The sequence below is a fragment of the Numida meleagris genome, chromosome 1 (genome assembly GCF_002078875.1).
Source record: "Numida meleagris isolate 19003 breed g44 Domestic line chromosome 1, NumMel1.0, whole genome shotgun sequence".
NCBI classification, from domain to species: domain Eukaryota; kingdom Metazoa; phylum Chordata; class Aves; order Galliformes; family Numididae; genus Numida; species Numida meleagris.
In genome coordinates, this window is record NC_034409.1 from 193,705,934 (window position 1) to 193,731,691 (window position 25,758).

The 25,758-nt window shown below is 49.2% G+C and overlaps 1 protein-coding gene and 1 long non-coding RNA gene across 3 annotated transcripts in view; both read right to left on the reverse strand.

Annotated features, from left to right (window-relative positions):
* The window catches only part of RAB6A (RAB6A, member RAS oncogene family), a 56,078-nt gene that overhangs the window by 22,859 nt on the left and 7,461 nt on the right, over positions 1 to 25,758 (reverse strand). The gene's annotated exons all lie outside the window — the stretch shown is intronic.
* On the reverse strand, positions 17,846 to 21,635 carry LOC110392142. The gene is made up of 2 exons (XR_002434227.1): positions 19,853 to 21,635; positions 17,846 to 19,200 (listed from the first exon to the last, which is right to left on the reverse strand). It is a non-coding gene; the product is annotated as an uncharacterized LOC110392142 (long non-coding RNA).

Consider the following 25,758-nt stretch of genomic DNA (forward strand, 5'->3'; position numbering starts at 1 on the left):
GCCGAGGAAGGGGAAAGGGAGTGGGAAAGGGACGGGGCTTCCTCTTGCAGCCAGCTGCAGAACTCACTATTTCCCCTTGGCAGAGCACCAAGGAGGGACCAGCATGCCACATTTTTGCTTTTGGAGACAAGCCCCTTGGATGAGTTCTATTTCTGCATCATTTGTATTCAGAACTTCATAATGGAGAGCTAAACTCTTGTGCGTGGCCTTTTATTTCTATTCGAGAACGCTGCCAAAAAAAAAAAAAAAGGACTGATTTGCAGACTGAGGATCTGCAGGAGAACCTGAATCCTATTCTGTTACAGATTTTCACTTGCTGTCTCTCCTGCCTCACTGGTTCTGTGTTTATTAAATGGACAAAAGGCATTCATTTGGGAGTGACTGCAAGCAAGCCGGGGGACAGAATCAGAATTCAAAATCACTTTTAAAATATGGAGAAGTGACCCAAAGTGGAAAATGAAGCTCAGCAGGGAGAAGCAGCACCATGTACTCCGACATGGTTGCCTAAATCTGACTGCAAACACCTGGGGAAGCAATCTGGGGGCTACACCCAAGGCAGCAGGCAACCAAGCCTTCAGCAAGGTTCCATCGGGTGCTGCTGGGTTAATTTAAGCTCCTGGAAGAATTTCAACACACAAACACGTCCAGGGCAGCATTAGTCAGCGATGCAGTTGCATACGACATCCCTTAAGCCAAAATCTTTCTGGTGTGCGTTGCCACATCCCTGGAGGAATAGAGGTGGGGGAAGGAACACGGTGGACGTGGTTGCACCTCTGTGCAGGCTGAGGGCAGAGGGAGCTGCTGCTGGAGGCACTGAGGGCTGTGTTAGAGGAAATCAGGAAAAACTCGGAGTGATTTGGGAGCTGAGAAAGGTTTCTTTGGCAAGAAGAAGACCTAGCCTGCATGGATTGCACAGAATGGGGAGACGGACGGCACAGAAGGATCTTAGCACTAGGAGTAGGTGGTCTTCCAGCCTCTTTCTTTCCGTAGCTGAAGATCCCACCAGCTAAAAGCCAAGCCCGAGGTCCTATTAGAAAAGGCACGCAATTTTCAAGCTAATTAAAATCTGAAATGAGCTGTTCGGATGGGGAGAGGATGCTCTGCTCCTCGGCGTGCAGAGCTGTCAAGTGTCATTCCGCTGCAGGAATTCAGACACCAGGCATTCAAGAACGTTTGGAAGCAACGAGAAGCTAAGAAAATAAGTGATGAACCTAAAAACCATTTGTTCCGGCACCGCACCTCGCCATCAAGCCTGGAAACTTTTCCAGGCAGCTGAACACCAGCAGCGCCGTGGGTTTCATTAGAAGCAGTTTCTGCTCCTTTAAGCTCCTGATGTAATGAGAAGAACGCCCGCATTACCCAGCTCTAATCGCACAGCTGCGCCTCAGACAACATTGCTTAAGTGCACAGATCATCAGCACACAGCCCTGCGTGGAAAAGCAACCAACACCGATGAGCCGGGGGGGGCGGAGAGAGAAGTGTTTTGCTGTGCAAGGCAGAAAGTGGAGGCATTCCTCTGCCCTCACTGTGATTACAAGCAATGCTTTCGTGTCTTATGGGACAGACAGCGAGCTGCTGTTCTGCTGCATGGAAAGAGGAGACTCCTGAAAGGAAAGGTTTGGTCGCTGGTTAGCACGGAGACAAGACGCCCAGCATCTTTCATGAATGAGTGACAGCAAACAGCGAAGCATCGAGGACACGTAATTGAGTTAAAAGATGGGAACTTGTGAAGCTTCTGCCTGTGAAATTGCCATTGCCAATGGGGGCCCAAACACAAAGCCTTCACCAGCTAATTGAGTCAACCTGATCAATACTCTTTGTCTGCCAGCCCCGAGCCACTGCCTAGCACTTATTGCAGAAAGCATTCATTTGCAAGATGAAATCAATACGCTAATCTCATAGTTCCAGCAACTGTGATCTGACAGCAGCTCCAGGAGAGATTTCAAGGTCATCCATCCTATTCTTGAGAGCACCGTGCTGCTTTCGGGGCCTCGCGTGCCGGAGCTTTGCGCGTCCATCCCCAACCACCGTTAACGACGCTGATAAATAGTGGGTACCAGCAATTCCTCTGTGCCAGAGCTTGCTGCTCATGGCACTCCAAGCAATAACGAGTCACTGGGGAGGCTCTCACAGGAGCCAGGGATGAAGAGCCATTAGGTACAGCACATCAGCTCCGCGCTCACATGGCTTTAGGAGGTCATTGGTTGCCAGGCAGGGTCTGCAAAGGGCTCAGGCAGCTCTCAGGAGCGACCTATAAAGGAAAAGGAAAGTGGAATTGGGCCACTTTTACTTGATGGTGCATGGGACATGCAGGCTTTGCCTCCTTATTTCATTTTCTTGGGCACGACGTGCTTGCCTCGTGCATCACAGCTGCATCTTGTCCAGCAATGTCACACTGCAATCTGAGCTCCTACTCATTGCTGGTTAGGGCTCTCAAAACATCAGTAATAAAGAAGCATCTGCAAGGCCAAAAAAAAAAAAAAAGAGAAAGAAAACCCTGAAAATGATCAAATCTATCCATCTCCTTCACTGTAAAGCACAAAAACGGCCCTTAACCTTTCCAAATTCTCAGAGGTGGAGTCCGTTAACAAAGATCCAGCTTTCCCAAGGGGTACATCAGAGGAAGGTGGAGAAAGCTTCCTCACCGCAAAGAGAACAGCAGTGTAACCCCAAAAAGTTGGGGATTTGGGGAGGTCCTGGGTGGAAATCGGACTTGCTGATCCTTGTGGGTCCCCTCCAACTTGGGATATTCATTCTGTGTTTCTATCGAAGAATCTTTTGCTCTCTCCAGCTCCTAAAGGAGGTTGTAGCAGCGAGGTGGGGGTCGGCCTCTGCTCCCAGGTCAAAGCCAGAGGACAACAGGGAACGACCTGGTAACCTCCAGGGGAGGGTCACGTTGGATATGAGGGAAAATTGCTTCTCCAAAGAGCAGTGAGGCACTGGCACAGGCTGCCCAGGGGGCTGGGGGGGGTCACCGCCCCTGGGGGTGTCAAGAGCCGTGGGGATGTGGCACTGAGGGATGCAGTCAGTGGGCACGGTGGGGATGGGTTCGGGTTGGGGATCTTGGAGCACTTTTCCAACCTTGATCACTCTATGATTCCTTTCAGATTTGGTTAAAAGCATAAATCCCAGAGGCAGAACAACCCTCACAGACAAGCTCGCCCCGAGATGAGAGAACACACTAGCCCAGATCTGGAAGAAGCAACCCGAGGCACCAAGACAAAAAAGCATTGCTAAGTACAATATACCAAATTATGACTGCATGAAAACCAATTTTAGATTGTTATTTAAGAAGCCCCGAAACGAGGATGCTCATACTTTAAATGATCTGCGTGAACCAGTAATCAAGAAGAATATTTTTAGCTATGTCAGCCTGAGCTCCTAAAACAGAAATGCTGTATTAAAGTGATTACGGCAGTTTCCTTAAAAAAAAAATCCTCCTCTGCTTTTCACTGTCATGCTACGGCAGTTCTACCCCGTCCCCCCAGTGCAAGAAACAAAACTCATTCATTATCCCCCAGACTGCTCTCCTTCAGCAACTCCTCCGTGACACCAACGTCATCCACAGCCACAGCTGGGGAACTCCAAGGGCAGCACCAACTCCAGCTCAACTCCAGCACAGGTGGAGGTGGACGAGAAGCTGGACATGAGCCAGCAGTGTGCGCTGGCAGCCCCGAAAGCCAACTGTGTTCTGGGCTGCATTGAAAGAGGAGTGGGCAGCAGGGACAGGGACAGGATTGTCCCCCTCTACTCGGCTCTTGTGAGGCCCCATCTACAGCACTGCGTCCAGGCTTGGGGTCCCCAGCACAAGAAAGACACAGAGCTCTTGGAACAAGGTCAGAGGAGGCCACCAAGATGAGCAGAGGCTGGAGCACCTCTCCTATGAGGAAAGGCTGAGGGAACTGGGCTTGTTCAGCTTGGAGAAGAGAAGGCTCCGGGGAGACCTCATTGTGGCCTTCCAATACTTGAAGGGAGCATACAAACAGGAGGGGAACAATTGTTTACAAGGGTGGATAGCGATAGGACAAGGGGGAATGGTTTTAAACTGAGACAGGGGAGGTTCAGGTTGGATATTAGGAGGAAGTTTTTCACTCCGAGGGTGGTGAGGCACTGGAACAGGTTGCCCAAGGAGGTTGTGGATGCCCCGTCCCTGCAGGCATTCAAGGCCAGGCTGGACGTGGCTCTGGGCAGCCTGGGCTGGTGCTTGGCGACCCTGCACTCAGCAGGGGGTTGAAACCAGATGATCTTTGAGGTCCTGTTCAACCCAGGCCATTCTAGGATTCACAGCTCCAGCTCAACTCCAGCAGGCCGAGCTGATGCTCTCCCCTCTTGCACTGACTCAAGGCTACAGAGGAAGAATTGTTCACCCCAAGTGTTTGCTGTTGATTTCACTTCTGCTTTACTGTCAGAGCTCTTTCATTCTGCCACTGCTCTCCTGCTGCAAGGTGCCAGATGATGTCAGGCCGAAGGGCCATCGAACCCAATACCTGGCATCCTTACGCATCCAATAAACCAAAAAAACATCCGTAAGAAAAACGAGAAGAAAGCTTCCAAAGCAGCAAACTCCCTCAAACACATCCACTGCGCTGCCTTAAGTCGCTCTAGGAAAAAAAGAAAAATAAGACCAAAAAAAATCCGTTCTTTTTAACAAAAACGGATGGCTCCGGGTTTGTTTTATTTTAAGAGCACGGGGCAGTACTACATGCACACATATCAGCCACTCAGAGCACGTCTGGGGGCTGGAGGATGCCCTCCCAGCACAGCTCCAGAGCAGGATGGCTGCCCGCATTGATTCCACGAAATAAGAACATTTTTGTGCTGTTAACACTAAAAAAATTGTGCAAGTCGCTTTCGTACCACTTCAGTTGTTCTCTTGCATTATTCCGAGGCAGCAATGGCTTCTTTATGTACAGAGAAAATGGTCCAATGAACCTCTCCGAAGAAAATGTATTCCCAGCCTAATTAGAGATCTAACTTACGATTTACACGCTTGTCCTTGGAAACAGATTTGCATCTTTAAAGGAGTTTAAGATTCTGTTTAGGAAGCTCGAGTATCCCAGGTGGGCAAGGGAAACAAATGAGACCCAGAATAAGAAAGAACAGGACGTTGGGTTTTTGTTTTTTTTTTTTAAAGACATTTTGGTAGCTTAAGAGATGTTCCATCATGTTCTACTATAAATATATTTGTTTCATTCCTCAATCCTTTCTTTCTTTTCAGGTCACCGCCCACAACGATGCCTTTTTTTCCTCCTTTAATTAAAAGCACGATTGAGAACTGTTTGATAGAGCACCGGATCGATTCCTTTGGCCCCAGGGACTGCCAGCAGCCTGCAGCATCACTGCCTGGGACCTACACATGAAGCAGGAAAGCCCACTTCCCACTCCTGAGGTACAAAACACCCTGCAACGTTTGTATCGTGCCAGTCAGGAATCCCAGGGACGTCCATTACTCTCATCAAAAATCAGTGCTCACCGGTTCTCGTGGCTCCCTTCCAGCTCGGGATGCTCTGTGGTTCTAAGTCTGCAGTAAAGCAGCACCGTTAACAGCTACAAGTCAGCAGGAAGGTGGCAATGGGTTCCGTGGATCTGAAGTGGAAGGATGCAGGCTCTTGAGGAGTGCCTGCCCTTGGAGTGCCACCTGATAACGAACTGCTGTCTGCTTGAGTAGCCTCTTCCAGCTGAGGTTGAGAAGAAAGCTGGAGCTGCCACCACCAGCACCCAGCTGACACCTCCTCTCTTCCTCTTCCTTTGCAAATTAAAAGAGTGACAGATCCAGGCAGCAAAACACAAATAAAACACGTTAAAATTCGCTACTGTACAGTATGCCTTTACATGGAATCACAGCAGGACTGAATGCTTTGGGTTGGAAGGGACCTTGAAGATCACCCAGTCCCAACCCAGTGCTGTAGGCAGGGACACCTCCCTCCAGCCCAGGTTGCTCACAGCCCCATCCAGCCTGGCATGCCTTGAGGATGTAAGCCTTCCCAGTTCCAGCCCCTCGAGTCACACCTCACACGCTCGTCACACCTGCCCACGTGGTCTCCCATCCTATGCAGTTGTGGCAGCTCGGACCTATGGGATAATGTGGAGGGCCACAAAGATGAGACAGGGCCTGGAGCATCTCCTGTAGGCTGAGAGACCTGGGTCTGTTCAGCCTGGGGAAAAGAAGACTGAGAGGGGATCTGATCAATGTTTCTAAATATCTGAAGGGAGGTGGGAGGCAGATGGATGAGGGCGGGCTCTTCTCAGTGATGTGCAGCAACAGGACAAGGAGTAATGCCCTAAAATGGAACAGAGGAAGCTCTGAACTAACATGCAGAAGATCTTCTTTATGGTAAGGGTGACGGAGCACTGGCACAGGTTGCCCAGAGAGGTGGTGGAGTCTCTTCTATGGAGATATTCCAGACCCATCTGGATGCCCACCTGTGCAACCTGCTGTAGAGAACTGCTTTAGCAGGGCTTGGACTCGATGCTCTCTGGAGGTCCCTTCCAACCCCTGCCATTCTGTGATCTGTCATCATCAGAAGTTTTAAATGCAGGTGAGACCCCAGGAATTCCCGGAGCTGAGCTTCATTCCTGCAGCAGCCTCACTGAACTACAGGGAGCAGGTGTACTTCACCTTCTTCTGCTTCCTATTGCTTTTTAAGTCACTGGCAGACAGAACAATAAGGAATGACATCAGCTGTGACCACGGCCCCTCAGCCTCTGCGAGCCACTCCCAGATGCCCCCAGGAAGAAAAGCAAGAGCTCTGCATGAGATGCTGATGAATTCGGTGGGATCTGGGGTCTGACAAAAGAACCCGTGAAATGACCAACACAGAACCGACCCATCCCCTCCCCTTTATTACGCACAGCCCTAAGAATTTTCAAGCCCTAAATACAAGATCGGGAACAAAAGTCGCTTGTTTTCTCGTTGTAAACTGCCTTACCATAGTCCTGAAAGAGACTCTGTACCAAATGGCCTGTTCAAGGCGAGCTGAGACAGTTTTTATTGCAGCTGAGCAATAAGGTGCAAAGCACTTCCACCCCTCGCTGCAACCAAGCAAAGGTGCAGCACGGGCGGAACGTTTGCTGCCAAGGAAAAATTCGGCTCTCATTTCGCCACGTAACAGCCTCAAATTTCAGTCTATTATTTGTCACGGGAGAACTGAGCAAAATATTTGAAAGCCTCCGTCTCTCAGCAGCACCCTGCAGCTCCACCAACCAGAAAATGTGACATCAGCCTTTTAGCTCACTAGACAGCCTTCAGCGCTCCAGTGTTTAAAAAGAAAAGCCTGCATTTAACAAACCCGAACGGACCACGAGCGAGGTATACAAGCCTAAATGGATGGCAGGGAGGGTGCATGAATATTTATGACTGTCTGGTGCAGAACAGCAGGAAGGGAAGCAACAGAGCCGAGTGAAATGGCGTGATATAACAAGGAGTGACACCTACCTAGCAGATGAGCACGCATAAAGCCATTATGTGAGCGGCTGATATCATCTGTGGCTCATGCCCACACGCTACGCTAACGGGGACGCAAAGAAGGGAAGCAAGTCGATTTTCACAGCGGCGAAGAGCTTCGATGCTAAGCACAGCAAAGGAGCTGCACGAATCCCTCGTTTCACACGTCGCTGTTACGCTCCCTGCTTTTCCTTACAGGCGCAGGGCGTGTGATACGGCCCTCCTAAAGGATGCTGCAGAGCTCCTGCAAAGACATCGACACCTGGCTTTGCCACAGCCTCGTGGAGTCGGCGGAATTTGCAGCTCCTCAAGAGGATCTCAGGGAGATGCCTTCGGACGGCGGATAGCACCAAAGCTGCCTGTGACTGGGGCACACGTTCAGCTCCTCTCCTCGGCCGCAGCCACGGATGAAGATTTTAGAGGCTTCGGATAGAAACGGAGGCGGATGAATTTCAAGCAACGCCCCAAGGGATTAAAGCTGCTAGGGAAAAAACGCCCTGGTAGCGGGGAAGCAGATAGGAAACATGATGTTGTCACAAGCCAGACGTCAGCGCAGAGCAGAGGGTTACGGCTCGGCCAGTCTCTCCAGGCAATAACCCACACGCATGAGCTGTCGCGTCCAATATTTGGCTGGCCGCTCCTTCCCGTCAACTATTTCTATAGTTTACGAAAAAGGGACCAATTATTCCCTTATCTACAACAAGCAGTAATCAAATGATGAACACTTGGCTGCCTTTCGAAAAGGGCGGCTATGAAAATAGGTGCTAGCCTGTAGATCTCGTTACCATCCATTTGCATTCAATCTTTCGAGTACTTCAGCAAAGAAGGCGCACGGGGCGATTTTCCAAGCAGCGGCAGCAAGGCCCCGCCAGCACCACAGCAATTCCCCAGAGCAGAAGGGAATTGAAGCTGAAGCACTTCTCTGACTTAGAAGGAGCTCTTTCCCAGGGTCCTGCTCACGAGCAGCAAGGCCTGTGTCACTTGGCACTGGTGGTGCAAGGGCACGGTCGGCGGGCACGGTGCTGATGGGCTGACAGCTGGACGTGATGATCTCAGAGGTCTTCTCCATCCCTAATGATCCCGTGACTGCACAACAGCAGAAACATCCAGGTTCCTCCCATCTGTCTTGTTACATTCCAGTTACCGAGCCCAAGCCGGGGTTCAGTAAGCTCTGACTTCAACAGGGTCCTGTCTGAACAGCAAAAAACATCACCTTTGATGTACAAGCCCTCATGAACCGGCCCACCACACAGGAACAAGATTTCTATTCACCACCTAAAAGCCTGTAAATAGCAGATTACTTATCCTGATACGCAGACACTTGTTCTGGATCCTTTGCTCAGAGGAACGACGACGGTGTAGGCTGGCAGAATCGAGAACTGAAAGCTGCCCTGGAAGGAACCTGCAATAGGTTTTGACATGAGGATGAACCAAGGGAAGTTTTCAGGAGTGCTGTGCTCCATGAGATCATCCTTGCAGTTCGGTCTGCCGCACGTGTGCCTAAACCCAAGGCGATTTTAAGAGGATCTGCGCCCGCGTTAATAAAAGCACTGGGCTGTGTCAGATTTCTGCTCCAGATTCTTTTACCTTCTACTATTACTGGAGGAAACATCAGCTCTGTGAAACTCTGCGCTACCAGGTGTTTAATTAACAGCCAGGACGGCGTGCTGCACGACTCCGGGTCCCTCCCAGCCCAAATCACGCTGAGATTCTAAGACTTCACCTCCCTCCCCTCCCACAAAAAGTGGGAAGAAAGCTTTCCAAAACCCAGCAGTCCGACACTGGTTCATGCCTCATGGGTGAAGACATACTCCCATCTAGCTGAATGTCCGAAGTCCCCATGGTGGAGAACACAGAGCTAGCCCATGAAAGCCACAAGAGCACTCTTTCTCCCTAAATGAAGCTCTCGTTGTACTCCCAGCTTCGTGCTCTTCCCAGTCCAACTCCAACCCCACGCCATTTTGGTTTTGCGGCACGTATTTTGTGCGAGTTTGGTTGCTTTTCATTTTCAAAATCTCAGGTTAGATTCCGACAGTGTAAGACAGGGGAGGTTTAGGTTGGATATTAGGAGGAAGTTTTTCGCTCCGAGGGTGGTGAGGCACTGGAACAGGTTGCCCAAGGAGGTTGTGGATGCCCCGTCCCTGCAGGCATTCAAGGCCAGGCTGGACGTGGCTCTGGGCAGCCTGGGCTGGTGGTTGGCGACCCTGCACTCAGCAGGGGGTTGAAACCAGATGATCTTTGAGGTCCTGTTCAACCCAGGCCATTCTAGGATTCTACGATTCCCCTTCCCCATGGGAACCTGTTCGTAACGCAGATAAAAGCTCAGGGAGGAACAGTGCCATTTCTGCCACCCGAAAGGCTGTGGGCAGACACACCACCACATGGCACAGCTCTAAGAGAAACCTGTTGGTTACACCTTGCCAGAAGACTCCTTCCACTCCCACAGCTGAGCTGGCTCCTGCCGTATTTTAATAGCGAAACACCTCCAGGCTCCTCGAGTTTTCACAATGCTCTTATAAAGAAGCAGATGTTGAAGTCTTCTGCGTCCCGAATTGGGATCTGTTGATGAGGATCGGTCATTAATAACTCAGGAAACCTTTTGGGGAAGCGTGGGCCAGGGAAGGCGTGCAGGGCAGCATCCTTACAGCTGGTTGGTGGCTCTCTCCGGGCTTCGGGCTCCGGCAACGGCACAGCTCAGCAACCACCTCTGTCACGGAGGAAGGAGATGATTCACAGCCATCAGGAAACACCTGAGAACACCCTCAGGGACACGGGGTCAAATGTGAAGTATTAAAGGCACAACCATTCCGTATATAAAAATAACGACGGCCTTCCTCCTGCTCAGAGAACCTGGAATGCAAAACATCGTTCTGCCTGGCACCAGGGCCCTTTTGCACAACGCCTGTGATGTCCTCAGATGTTCTTTGCTCGTTGCTTTCTACAAGCACACCCAAACCTTGCTCCAGCGACGCTGCAGCTCCTGAAAAACCGCTCATGCTACATAAAATAATTGCATGACACGCTCTGAAGCGATGCTAAGCCAACGGTGAACCCCACGAAGGCTCTCCAGTGGCAGAGGATGGGCAAAAAAACTGCCCCCAACAAGCAGGGTACAATTCTCCCCCAGGATCCTACCTTTATGTAACCAACGCACCGAGATCCGAACGCTGCAGAACACAAAAAAAAAAAAAACCACCTGATTGTCACAGCTGACAGCTAGAGGCTGGAGGATGACTGGGTAAGAATCTGCTGTGCCACTGATCTAAGTATGCGCTGCCATATGGATGCATTTGATGCTGTCTCTAGGCGTTTTAAGACCAGCGAGAGAAGCAAGGAATTGTCACTTGTACTTAAAGTTCGGCAGTAGCTGCAGGGGAAAGGAGGAGGCAGAAAAATGCATTTTCTAGTATCAATTTATTTCTTTTTTTTTTTTTTCGGGCAACATCAGCTGCTTGCTTTCTTTAGCTACAGTTTATTTGGTGCTCGGGCTGTGAGGTTTTATTGAGGGAGATGCCTGGTTGATCAAGACGTGCCGTGGGCCCATGGGACCCAATGGCAGGGGCCTGCAGCAGGCACAGCACCGACATGGGGCGAAGCCCCTTGGTATTTCAAGGCACGGAGGGGTCACAGGGACCAACCCAAGTTTTTTGGAGACGAACCACATTCCTAACGATTTAAACTCATTATTCTTTTTCCCTAAATCAATCCTAATAAGCACCGGCATCGCTGATAAAACAGCGCAGCTCCCATTATTAACGGGTGGGCACGATTCCCCCCCGGGATACACAGCACGCCTTGTCCCGGCGACAAAAAAGACACGGTGATAAACGGCCTCATTAACTCGCCTTATTTCGTTGCTAATTAGCTTTACTTTTCCTCCCAAAACGGGAAGCGGATGAAAGGGCACAATGAAAAAATCTTGTTCCCTTTGGTTTGGTCTCAGCCCCGACGCAATGCACGTGGGTCAGCGCCCTGCTTCCATCTCACAGCCACGCCGTTTACCAACTGCAGCTGTGGGTTATTTATATATATATATTTTTTTTTTTTCTTCCCAAACAATTAAGTTGCACCCTGTGAAACCTTCCCACAACGGCTCGTTTGTTCACCCCAGAAAACAAACAAGAGCCAGCTCCTTGCTGCAGGGTGAGAAGAATCGGTGCAGCACGGCCCTGTGCACGCACAGCAGCAGGCAGGGATGATCCGGGGGCAGTTTTACCTTGCTTTTTGCTGGAGAACACCATTCAGCTTGCACTCAGCTCCCCGGCACGCATGGGGTTTCTATCACACCGAAGTCCAAAGCCGAAGTGCAGTGAAGGAGCTCCTCAATAAGAAATGTGCTAATTGTTAAGTGCTCGTTGCGCTCAGCCATTGCAGGAGGCTGCTGCTGGAGCCCGGGCAGCTGTCTGACCTCCCACATTAAAATGTGTACATATATTTGAAGAGTGAGAGGTGATGGCCTCCAGCTGTGCTGGCCAACTTCAAGTTGGATTTTAGGGAAAATCTCTTCTCCAAGAATGGCGAGGCAGCGGTACAGGCTGCCCATAGAGGTGGGGGGGGGGTTGGGGTCACCATCTCTGGGGGTGTTCCAGAACCGTGGGGATGTGGCACTGTGGAGGTGGGCTGGGGATCTAGAGGTCTTCTCCAACCTTAACGATCCTATGAAGCACTGGCACAGGGTGCCCAGGGAGGTGGTGGTGCCCCATCCCCAGTGACACCCAAGGACGAGGCACGGAGCAGCACCTGATGGAGCTGTAGGTGTCCCTGTTCAGTTGGACCAGATGGCCACAAAAGGTCCCTTCCAACTGAATCAATTCTATGGCTCTGTATCAGTGAGAAGGAAAATGGAGACTTGCAGAGGGCCTGTTAGTACCAACCCATCCTAAGTTTTAACTTACAGTTAAAAACTGTACGTTTATTAACATCGCAGAAAGCAAAACATGATTACTCTGTCAAGACGGCGTAAGAAAAAAAAGAGAAGCGTGGAACTTTCAATTCTACAGCTTAGCTAAAAAAAAAATCTCATTTAAAAATACAGGCTGTGTATTCTGGAAACGAAGGCACTCGTCTGGGTTTCCGTAGAGGAGTTCCAGATCAACCACATAATGTAACCAGCGTGAGTTTCACTGGTTGAAGGGTTCTAAAAACAGCACTGAGCCAGAAGCAGTGCCACCAGAAGAAAACTGGAACTGCCCAGAGGTTACCTCCTCATCTGCTCCAACATCAAGCACCTGGGAAGTTACACGATGCTGCTCCCAGCATGAAGTGCTCCCAGCTTTCTATTAGAACAGCTGTCTTGGCTCACATCTGGGGGGGATCGATTGTTTGTCGGTGATCTTTGAGGTCCTGTTCAACCCAAGCCATTCTATGATTATGATTCTATGATCTACATCTTGAAGTCTCCCAGCAGCAAGGGGCCTAACACCCTGCTGGCTCCTGAGCCACATGTCCTGCAGGCAGGTTCCAAGGGATGGAATGTGAACGGTGCCGTGACCTAAACTGAAATACAATCCAAAGTGATCGAGTTTGGAAGGAGAACGCTGCCCATTTCTGGATGACTGACGCCCTGTAAGCTGGTGTGGAGGGAAAAACGAGTCGAGCTAGGAGCTTTCATCAGGGGAAAAAGTCTTAGAAGCTTGTGTAGGCCTGGAACAAAAATGCTAAGATGTTTACGTGCATACCTCACCATGTGCAAATGAACGAGCAAGAGCAGAAGTGTGGTTAACAGAGCTGCACAAGCAAATCGCTGCCGCTGCGGTCGGTGTGGTTTCATTCAAATGACCTGATAGACAGCGGAGGAAGAACACATTTAAGATAAGACAACAAGAACCACTCGAGTGGTGCACAGACACAGCCCGCAACCATCAGCTCAGGGTCAGAAAGCCAACACATCCAGGAGATACGTGGAGGCCTCAGGGCTGCGTCCTGTGCTCCACACTGCACTGAGCACAGCACTTGGGCACGTCTGGGATCCCTCTGAGCACAGGAATGCAAAAGGGATCTCTGCTAGAGCGGCTGGAGAGAAATCTGCTCAGGCAGGAGCAAACAGTTCCCTTCCCTAAGAGCTTGAGTTACACCAATTTGCCTGAAGCTGCAGCCATCAGAAATGGCTTCAGGAAACGTGTTTGCCATAGCTGACTTTCTAGTTGGGATGAAGGAACAGCGCTGCCTTTCACAGACAGCCACCACGACTTTAAGAAGCTGTCCCTGTATTACAAAGGCGCATGTAAGGGTCAGCATTATCAGAAATACGCACAGGGTCAGCATTCTCAATGGAAAACCTCCACTTTTTTTTTTTATGAAGTAACTTGAATGACTGCCATAAAAGCATCCCAGAGAGTGACTATTCTTGTCCTTCCTCTCCATGATGGACAGTTATCCCACAGATGGGTTTAAAGCCAGCCAGAGAATAAGAAGAACAGATGATAATTCACGTTTGCTGTACAAGACATCCAGGATAATGAGAGTAAAAGAAGAAAGAAAGAAAGAAGGAAAGTAGAAGTAAAGCCTAGAGGTACTCACAGGTCACCTTTGCATTTCAAAGACTGCTGTGTAGTCTCTTTATCATTATCCAGGAAGGAAAAAAACATCTAGAGTCTCTTGTGGATATTTTTCACCGCAGCCTGAAGAATCAACTTTCCTTCTTGTCTTACATAGTTAAAGACTACTAAAACAGGTTTCCAATTAGGCTTAAAATACTCTCCAAGAGACTTCAACTGTTCGTGAAATGCCTCGCTAGCAAAGCTCTTCCAGCCTCAGCACGGGTATTGCCAACACAAAGCAGCATGCCCACGACACCAGGAACAGGTGGAAATGCTGGGAAGCCCATCCCAAGAATCCTCTGGCCGAGCCTGGATGACAAAGTTAAGGAAGAAAGTAGATCCAGCTGCAGAGAGGGAAGTCCATAGGAGCACATGTCTTCCTCCAAGTTTTCCCTGCAGCGAGGCGTGCCAAGATCGTGCAATCATTCAGCTTGGAAAAGAGCTCCAAGAAGGGATTTGTTCAGCAGGTAAGCAGCAGTAGATCCTGCACAGCTACATCATTGAGAATCAAGGGAAATAAAGGAGGCAGAACGTGTCTTCCTCACTCCAGTCACAGCTGAGCTGAAATGCCTTCCCCGAGCCCGAGGATGAAGATTTACACAGCTCAAAAATAAAAAGGCTGCTTAGACCTCGTGTAGTCTCCACTCCTGAAGATAGCACAGCACGCTGATCACCGCGGATTGCGGCATCTGGGCTGAAGTTTCAGAACATCTCCATTTACTTCAGTTTGTTGCAGTTTATTCAATGTGCTGAGAGCACATTTGGGTAAATTCAGACAAATTAAGTGCTTTTACAGACAGCTCACCCTCATGCCTCCAGCCCAGGCAGAAATGCAATTACATTCACATTTCACAAGCTGCCCTGAGCACAAGCAAAGAAAACAACCCGGCTCATGCTCGTATCCCAGCTTACGCACAATTTCTACTTGCTTTATTTCTACTTTTACGCATCATCGTTACATAAAATTTCAATTAGACCTTCAGCTCCCATTCATGTGCCTTTTTACAACGCAAAAAAAACCCACTGGTACAAACTCCAAGCGTCCGTAAGCTTCATCCTGCCCAAAAACGTTCGCCCTTGGGTCAGACCTTTCCTAAAAGGGCTTCATGCTGAAGCACCCAGCTCACTCCTGAGCAGTGCAACCCACACTGAACACTGCAGAGCTCCCACCCTCATCGCTGCCTGCTGAGCAGAAGCCATAGGAGAGCATCCAGGGGATGCTGGGCTGTTCCTCTGCCTTTCCTTTTAACGGCGTGCTTATTTATTAGCGGTCGTGATTTCTATTCCAATGGCTTTCAGGATCAGGTTGCATTTACACACAAACTGGAAGCCATCAAGTTTAAAAGACCAATATTTAAGGTTTTTTTTTTTTAATTGTCACGCAGGAGGGAGCTTAATATTCGCATTATATACATTGGCAGCTACAGGCTGTGGCCATAAATCCACTTTGTGAAGCGTATTTTTCTATGCAGGCTCTATCATCCAGACACCTTATTAAAAACAAGCGCAGCACCGAGCAAAAACCCGCAAGGAGACCTTCAGTAATTAATCCTAAGATCCAATTTTTACATCCCGGTGTTTTAAATACCTAATTATCTGCTTTCAAATACTCGGAAGATGTCAAACGCTCCATCCGCAGACCAAGAGTAATTAAGGCACATCAGGCAGATGCTCCATGGGAAGGGCTGATCAGCTCCTTGAGGAGCAGCTCTGGGAAGCAGCGTCCCCCTGCAGGAAGGGAATCCTAGAACGGCCTGGGCTGAACAGGACCTCAAAGATCATCTGGTTTCAACCCCCTGCTGAGTGCAGGGTCGCCAACCACCAGCCCAGGCTGCCCAGAGCCACGTCCAGCCTGGCCTTGAATGCCTGCAGGGACGGGGCATCCACAACCTCCTTGGGCAACCTGTTCCAGTGCCTCACCACCCTCAGAGTGAAAAACCTCCTCCTAATATCCAACCTAAACCTCCCCTGTCTCAGTTTAAAACCATTCCCCCTTGTCCTACTGCTATGCACCCATGTTCTCCCTCCTGTTTATACGCTCCCATCAAGTACTGCAAGGCCACAATGAGGTCTCCCCGGAGCCTTCTCTTCTCCAAGCTGAACAAGCCCAGTTCCCTCAGCTGGAAGGAGGCAGGGGCTCCTCCCCATCACCTGGCCACCAGGTTCACGCAAGGACTGCTAGAAGAGCAGCACTCCCTGCTTCACAGAAACGCTCTGCGTGCTTTCTACTTGCCAACACGATCCCTCCCCTCTTCCGTAGTTACAATTGGTTTTGGAACGAGCACGTGAAGAGTGAAAATAAATATTTCCTTCCAACTTCAATCCGCTGCTCCAGAATCAGCCAGCTTCAGGTGAACACAAGCAAAAAGACGACGTGTGCTCTTATATGTCTTCATATTTCCTAAGGAGCAGTGGGAAAGCAGCAAGAGAAGACATGCTCTGCAAGCAGATGTCCAGACACAACCAATTTTATAAGACACTCATTGCCACTGAAACATTTTGAGAACAGGAGGCAGAAAACCCAAAGATAATCGTGCACTTCTGGCTTAAACACCTTATTAAAGTATTTGTTTCCAAAACAAACCATGTCCACTGGCAGTGTACACAGGAATCTGTGTATAAATCCTCAGTGATTTCAAAAAAATAACTGTGCTTAAATAGGATAAGCTAAAATTAAGAGGCTAATACGACATCTGATACGGGAAACGCGCTCCTGGATTCTCCAGAATCCCAGTGACATTCCCTTGCAAATTGACCCATTTCATTATCCCTGCAGTAAGACACCACAGAGCAACTTCTCTGGCACCGTAAGAAATCGATCTCATTGTGTGAGGAACACAATACAGTAATGAGGGAGATCCCTCTTCCCTATGCAGAGTACTTCAGCACTTCCACAGCTCCCGAGCTTTTCCCTGCATCGCTCATTTTCCCCTGAGACTTCACTATTAGCAATGGCAATAGGAATACACGCACTAGAAATGACATCAGTGGAAATGCTCCTTGACTCATCTCATGACCTGTGTGCAGCCCGCTCCTCTACTCAGAATGCCACAGACCAAGCCCTATTCCTACTGTTTTCCAGCAGGAACCAAATGGTGAAATCTGCTCTGGCCTAAACACAGACTGACCAACATTCTCTAGGTGTTGGTGCTTTGGGGAATGTGACCCAAGAGTAAGAGTACCACCAGCTGTAATTATTACCTGGGTTACACCAGTGTGCATGAAAAGCTGTGCTCACCAGGTTTAAAAGGAATCACATCTGCTCCAGACAGCAAAAAAACATAGGCAGAAATCGACACACAAGGAGAAAAGGGAGTGAAGGATCTGGAGAGCTGCAAGTTATCTCATTCAACAGTAAAACCATTTTAACTCCGATGCTTTGCAGTCACCCCGCTGCCCCCAAGAAGTTTCCTTAACCTACGTTTACTGACAGTCAAAGCCAATGAATGCTGTCCAGCTGCTTCAACATTACTGTGGGTTTTTAGGGAGCACATGTTCAGCTGCTGCCACGTAACCAACATGCTTAACCAGGAGCGAAGCTGTAATTCAATGTCAGTTAATGCAATGCAGAAAGCCAAAACTGAGCAGAGAAATCAGGATGAAGTACAACACTCACTGCAAAGCAAAATATCTTCACTCTAGCTCTTAGAAGTACTGAAGCAAGACAGCAGCTTCTCCCATGACGGAGCTGCCACTGTTCGTGATGGAAGCGAAGCTCTCGGTGTAACGGGTTCCACACACAGAATCCTGTTAGAGTGGCACATGGATTCCACAGACAAGTCATTACTGCTGGTACACTAGGAGGAAACTGAATGCCCTCCATTACATTACCATGGCAAGAATGCATCGAGAACTGCGACAGTTGTTTTTTTTTTGAAGGCTGCTATGCCCATCCCCACGCTCAAAGCTGAATGCACTTTTGAAAAAAGTCACCTTGAGTCTTTGTGACGTCTCCAGCTTTCACCTGAACGAAGTATGACACTGAATTCTATCACCAGTGGCTGCCCTGCAACTCTCAGGTGAAGTAACAAGCCTCAGTTCGGGAGCTGGTCATGTCATCACAGCAAGGATCCTTCCAGCACCCCACGTCCTGTCACTTTACCTGCAATGGCCAAGTTCTGAACTTCCACCTTGCTCTCCCTCCGCCCTTGGAGGTGCCCAAGGCCAGCTTGGATGGGACTCCAGAAAACATGATGTGGTGCCTCATGTAGTGGTTGGCATCCCTGTCTGTGGCAGGGAGGTGGGAACAAGATGACCACCGTGGTCCCTTCCAATCCAAGCCATTCAGGGGCTGTAGCCCGAACTGCCACGCTTCCCACCTGGAAGCTTACTGCTCAGGAGGCCAATCACTGCTGGTCCGCAGAGCTGCTGACACAAGGAGAGGTCTCACACCCTGGTTCCAGAGCAGCCCCAGAGGAGGGGCAATAATATCTTCCTAAAGAGGAAAAGTAAGTTCCTTTATTAGGCTCTACTAACGCAGAGGTCTAGCTTTGGGATTGCTGCTGATCTATACCGACTTCATGAGAACAGTTCATCTGGAGGAGAAAAAGGGCCATGGGACCTTTGTGCTGTTTCATGAACCTTCATCAAAGCCCTTAAGGCACTGTCCATGCATTGCTAGGCTAAGCAGTTTATTCTTTATGAACAGAAGTAATATTTTCACCTCCAGAATTCTCCAGACCAAGCAGCTCCTGTAGTTATGCAGCACCTGAATCACCACATTCCCAGATTTTGAGTAACCCGTCCAAGGGGACTCCCACAGGAAGCGTTCACTGAATACTGCTAACAGGACAAGCAAAATGCCTCTAATTAAAAACATCTCCACACTGCTTAATTGAGAGGTGTTTTCATCTACAGAACACCTAGACAGACACTACTCAGAAGTGGCAAATACATTAGGAAATTGAAGGCAACGAATAAAAACCTGAAGAACTCAATGGAAGCAAGGTTTCCACGGCAGCCTCCAGGAGACACCCAGCGCACGCTCCTGGACAGCTCCGCAGCATCGAGATGGGACTCGGGATAGCACTGGATTCACATTGTAATTGGTATCCCACGCTCAAGACAAAGTGGAAGTGAGGAATCTGGATGATCTGACTTCCATTCAGAACAGCTCCTGTGATCTCAAGCAAGATAGGAACAGAGGACTGTCCTGTTAAAGGAAGTGCGTGACCCATGGCAAGGCCTTGTCCAGGACAGCAAAAGGCAATTCTTCTTCTGGAAGTATTGATAAACAGGAAAAAATTAGATTCTATGAGTGCACTGTCCTATCTATAGGTCTTACATGACAGGAGAAGAGAGCCACTGCCTGCCTTACATTTGGCTCAATCAGCCATGTACTTGTAGACTGTGCAATGCCCCTCAGCATCCCCTTCACAGCTTGAACCTAAAGCATTCTGCCACCTTAACACAGAACAGAACTGATAAAGATGAGAATCAAATTAGCACAAACCAGTAACGGGCAGGGAAAGGCTCTAACCAAACTAAACGGAACCCAAGGGTCCTGTAAGCTAACAACACACTACTCATTCGCTTTGCTCACTCCAAAAGACTCCGTGGTTAGGTAGGACCTCACTAATGTCAAATGGAAGGCTCACACTTGTCGGAATACGTTTTATTTACAGAGGGAGAGCTAGGACAATTCATCAAGAAATAAGAGTCTGAATTTTGCATGTTTAAGGACAACACATCTCTACCAAGACAGGAGATTAGAGAATGCCAACGGGGAGGACAGGCATACTTCAAGGAATTGGTTTGTGGCTTACAACAGCATAGGTTTGATGGGGAATATCCTCCTCCTAACATCTACATCAGCACCGTAACGCTACCCCACTACAGCTGCAGGTGGGGAGGGATGAAATTCACCCACATGGACACGAGCTGGTCCAAGCTGGTCGCCCACAGCTCCCACTGTAGCACTGGCATCCACTTTAGTGAAGATGAAGGGGCGGTTCTGGAGCAGCTTTACATGAAGGCTATTTTAATCTTGCAACCAGCTGTGTCACAATGGCAGTCAGGAAAGCTCTGGTAGAGAAGAGTACAAGGTTAGACCACGAGATCTTAAGAGTTTTGCTGCGCTTTGCCCTGAAATACAGAGCGTAAATGGACCCTGATCTTACCAGGACACCAGCCAGCGCTCCTATTAAGCCCCATCCTCACTGCTTAGAGCTGCCCAACGCACCTTGAGGAATGCCAAGTCTGGAAAACATTTCTATATTGCTGTGGGAACACCTACATACTTAAAATTATCAATCATAGAATGGCCTGAGTTGAAAAGGACCATAATGATCATCTGGTTTCAACCCCCCTGCTGCGTGCAGGGTCGCCAACCACCAGCCCAGGCTGCCCAGAGCCACGTCCAGCCTGGCCTTGAATGTCTCCAAGGATAGGAGGCATCAACGTTGCATTCCACTGCTCCAAATCTAGTCAGAGCAGGATCCGATTTTCATTTTTTAGTAAAACACAGAGGAACTTCTCCGCTTCAATCCCATCCAGCCCTCATTGCCCTTCCTTGAAGCGTTCCAAGGTCCCTGTGAGACAAAACCAATACTCTCCTCTTCCCTAATCAAAATATCCATAGTACAGTCACCAAAGATTCCGGCCTCCCTCTCTCAGAGCCAACTGGAGAGCATCTCAGTGAAGCCTGTAATCGAGGAGCACAGTACAGACGTGGAGAATATTATCTTTGTCAGCTAAAAGAACTACCTGAATTATTAATTTCCGTAAAGTGTTACTGAAAGGGTTCTCATCGTTTACTCTTGAATAGCTGGAAGAATTCAATGCATTGCAGATTCGCTTTTTACGCTATGGTATTGCTTCATACATTATACATATCACTTGATACACAGAAGCCAAACAAAAGCACTCCCTAAATCACCAGCTTAGGTGTTGCAGTATCCAGAAGTTCCTCTGCATTTTGCACATCTTTCTTTGGAGCCCCAATAAGCTCCATCCTGGCTCCAACCCACAGCTGCCCTATTCCCCACACCTCGCTGCCACATGGTGACCCTCAGGGTGAACGCATCTCCACCCTCTAACATCCAAAAAAAGGCTCTAGAGCAACACAACCAACTCCTAACTTTGCATTAAAACATTACTCTGTTCCCATCATTTCCTCTCTCAAGAGCCAGATTCACTGCTGTGACAGGGGTAGCTGGAATCTCCCAAGAACAGCCCAGCTGTGTCTCCCTGCCCTGTTGGGGAAACACAAGGAAGAAGTTATACTTCTGCCAACAAAGGCAGCTAAACGTGCATCTTCAACCTGAATTTCCTTTCCTGTAATATTTGATGACTAGCAGCCTGGTTCAGCTCCTTTTCCTCCATATGATGCATTCCTAATTAAACCCTGCTCTCTGCAGGTCACTACAAACACAGCCTTAGGACATCTGTCACCGCTACATCTGTCATTACATTGGAGCATTATCTACTCTTGCTTTTGGAGAAGAGAAGGCTGTGGGGAGACCTCACTGCAGCCTTCCAGTACCTAAAGGGAAGCCTACAAACAGGAGGGCAGACAACTCTTCGAAAGGGTAGATAGCAGCAGGACAAGGGGAAGTGGTTTTAAGTTGAAGGATGGAAGACTTAGGTTGGATATCAGGGGGAAGTTCTTTACCAAGAGAGCTGTGAGGTGCTGGAACAGGCTGCCCAGAGAGGCCGTGGATGCCCCATCCCTGGAGGTGCTCAAGGCCAGGTTGGATGGGGCCCTGGGCAGCCTGGTCCAGTATTAGAGGTGGAGGTTGGCGGCCCTGCCTGCAGCACGAGGTTGGAACTTGATGATCCTTGAGGTTCCTTCCAACCCAAGCCACTCTATGATTCTATCAGCCCATCGAGTTTCATTTTGGTTCTTCAGGAGCACAGTTCCCTGACACCGTATTTCTACAATGCCCGAGCACAGCCGGATCCCTTCCTAGTAAAATCCTTTGCTTTCCAGGCCTGGTGGTGCACGCAGAGAGCTCCTTCAGCCCAGCTCCAAGGTGGGCAAACCCGGATGGACACCACCATCCTTCCTGCCAGAAGCTATTCGTGTCAACAGGAAGTCTGACAGAGAAATCACAGCTACAAAGCACGCAGTCTGAGCCCACTTCAAATGTTTAGCTTCCAGTTTCCCTCCTGAACGAGTACACGGACAACTATTTCCACCCTTGTCCTGTTTCCCCCTAACCACATCCCAGTGTGCAGCATGCAAGGCTTTCCATAGCTACTGAGGGTAACACTAGGATGGCAATATCCTCAGGCTGCATAAAGGAGGAGATGAAACGGGCAGCCACCTGAGTTACCTGTTTCTGGAGTGAAACGCATTGTTTCTATTCTTTTTAGCACTCAGCAACTACTCCAATGCAAGCTAAACCAGCACATGCTATATTACCCAGCTAAGGGAATGCAGCTGCCACCTCCCCGTGCCCCATGCTGAAAGGAACGCTCAAGAGAAATTATCACCACCTTCCTAAATATGTTTGCCCTTGAAAAAGAGGTATCACAAACCAGAAAGCCTTTCTGTGCTATGGAGCTACGGATGGGAGAAATTTCAGGTGACCTATTAACACGCTAGAGATTACTTACTGCTGACTTCTCACCCCTCCACTCTTCACCTAATTAAAGTGCCACTGCCCACCTGGAAAACAAGCAAACAGTTCCTCCTGCGGCTCCCTCCTCTCGTGACCATCTACCCTACGTCAACCCAAAGAAAATTCTGCCCTCTCACTGCAGCAACCTTTATCTGAAGGTAGGAAGGAGAAAAGATACGAGAACGAGCTCCCATCGCTTCCTGTTCAGCGGCTCCATCTCATCCCCAGAACCCACAGCTCTTGGGCAACTCCGGAGGAGCTAAGACCTGACCTTTGCTCTTCCCAAACGACAGCAGCAGAACAGCTTCCGCAAGCGCTCTTCTTTCAGACTCATCCTTCAGAGAGACGCAGGTGAGTATTTCTGCAGAACAAAGCTCGGGCAAAGTCCTAAAGCGATCCTGGTTTAAGGTCAACGCGGTCTGGCTTCATAAGGAGGCAGCTCGTAAGGGAAAAAAAGGCAGAGAACATTCTGTGCGCTTTCATTAAGCACAGCTCGCCACAAAGCACAGCGCGGATCCGGGCGGCGTTTGCTGATCCAAGCTGACAAGGATGGATGTGGAGAACACCTGGGGACCGGTGCAAAAATAGCTGGGGATGTACACTGCCCTCTGCACAACAATACGCTGCGGTGAGCCTGCATGACGCAATTCCACAGCAACACAGGGGGAAAAAAAGAGAGGACACCAAAACGGATTACAGCACGTTTACCAACGGGCCGGACAAGAGCTGCACAGGACCCTGCTTTTCAGCACCAAAACCATTTTTTTAGCAAGAGAAACCAAACTCCAGAGCAGCACAGCTTGAGAAGCCACACTAACTGTTTCTCTTTCCCAGCTCTGGTCCCAAAGCTTTCAACCATTCAGGTTTGGAAAAGCCCTCCAAGATCCCCAAGCACGATCCCAACCCACCCCACCGTGCCCACTGCCCATGTCCCTCAGTGCCACATCCCCATGGCCCTGGAACAACCCCAGGGATTTGACCCCCCCACCCCACTCCCTGGGCACCTGTGCCAGTGCCCAACTGCTCTTTGGAGAAGAGAAATATTCTCCTCCTGCAGTATTTTTCGAACAATAACGCTCAATTCCTTCATACAAAAGACAGAAACTAGTTAAGTCCCTGTAAAACCAATCTTTGCTCCCCAAAATACAGGGAAAATACTCGTTTCTAACTCTAGAAACTTCCAGTCTAACCCACACAGGATGATGTTGGGCTGCAGGCTGTCACATGCACAACTCCAGCTTCAAGCAGCCCACAAGGATCTCCAAGAGTCTCAAAGAAATACTGTCGAAAACATAGGTCACATTTGTTTGCCATCAACATGCATCAAAGAGATGCCACCAAACCAGCAAGGACTACATGACAAGTGTTTGTCATCACTTTCCACTTTGTGGCAGATGGGACAAGGGGAAATGGCCTCAAGTTGCACCAGGGGAGGTTCAGGTTGGGTATCAGGAGGAACTTCTTTACAGAAAGGGTTGTTAAGCACTGGAACAGGCTCCCAGGGAGGTGGTGGAGTCACCATCCCTGAATGTGTTTGAAAACCGTTTGGTGTGGTGCTTGGGGACATGATTTAGCAGTGGGTTGTTAGGGTAGTATGGCTGGGTTGTGGCTGGACTTGATGATCTTCAAGGTCTTTTCCAACTTGAGTAACTCTATGGTGGCAGTGGGGAATCATCTACTGAGAACAAAGCAGCTTGGAAATCCAACGTAAAAGCAGATTCTCCAGTCAGGTATTCCAGGCGAGTGTTTGGGAAGCATCAGATCAGTGAGAGAACACAGAGCTGCTCCAGAATTCCTCGAAAACTCTTCATGCAGGGCATTTCTTCCCCTGCCCCACTTTCCAAAAGGTGAAGCTGGAAAGATTTGCTCCTGCTGGGATCGAGCCTGCAGAGCCACCCACAGCCAAGGGAAGGCAGCTCCCTCATCTCCCAGCACACATGGCTCTGGCTCACGGCACGCTGGAAATGAGGAACGTTGACTGAACCTGAAACCAAGCATTCAAAGACAGCTCTCCAATCCTTGACCCACCTTAAGCTGTGGAAGTCCTGCACCATCTGCGACAACCATTTAAAATATCAGCCACACAATTCCATAGGGAAATTCTTCCCTAGCGGTCAGGGCTTGCTGGAGGGAACGTGGCAGTAATTAGCAGAAGGCTCCTCCCAGATTTACCACACGTTCTGCAGTTTACTGAGCTGCTGGAAAAGCAGGCCGTATTTCACACGAGAAAAATCCTTTGTGTAACGTTAAGTAAGACCGTAGAATTCCTAAGGCCACTACTGTATTAGCAGTAAATTACTTGCTTCAACACTTCAAGCAGCCTGCAGACATAAATAGACAGATGGAACCACTCTTGAATGGAGAAAGGGGAACACAATTTTTAAGTGCAAACCAGCGGACGATTACGACATTGGGATACTTTCAGTGAGGAAAGCTTTTTTCAGGGCTGATATTATGCTACAGCATCCAAATAAAGGGGTAAAAGTGATGGGACGCAGCCTTCCCACCTGCCTGGTGGCAGCTGCAGGGAAATCCCTTATCTCCTCCTCCAAATCACATGGAGGTGTAAAGGCAGCTAAAACTGAAGTGGAAAAGTACTATGGTCACTGAGTTAACTGCATGGATAAAAGCCACTCCAATGACTACTCAGCCCTCTGTCCCTCCCCAAAAAAAGATAAATCAGAGAGAAAAAAATAAGTTGGGAGAACAGAAAGAACAGAAACATAATTATGAATTGAATACATAAAGGACTGATACGAAAGGGGAAGCTGAGAAGGCATGATGAAAACTTGAGTGGGGCTGGAAACGGGGCTGGAAGAGACCCAGCAGGCCAAGGCTTTGCTGTAAGGCGTTCTGAGGGCAGCAGGAAAGGCAAAACGCCTCGGGATTTCCTCCAGGTGACGTGCCAAACTCAAACCTTCCTCAGCCATTTTAAGCTGAGCCTCTTGCTGCGCTCACCTGCCACGCTGAGAGCTTCTCCTCCAGCTTTACCCAAGCAGGCACGAGAAGCTCCGCTTCACTCCAGCCACTCCAGCCTTGATGCAGACGTGAAGAGATTTTCAGCCATTTTGAGCGAGCCAAGGACGCAATGCTCAACAACTGCTTCAGGAGCAAATGCACCAATTTAAAACCAAACTATTAGGTAATATAAGCGATGAAAATGAAAGAGGGTGCACCTCTAGCAGAAGGACCTGCCTACTCCTGCCTCGCG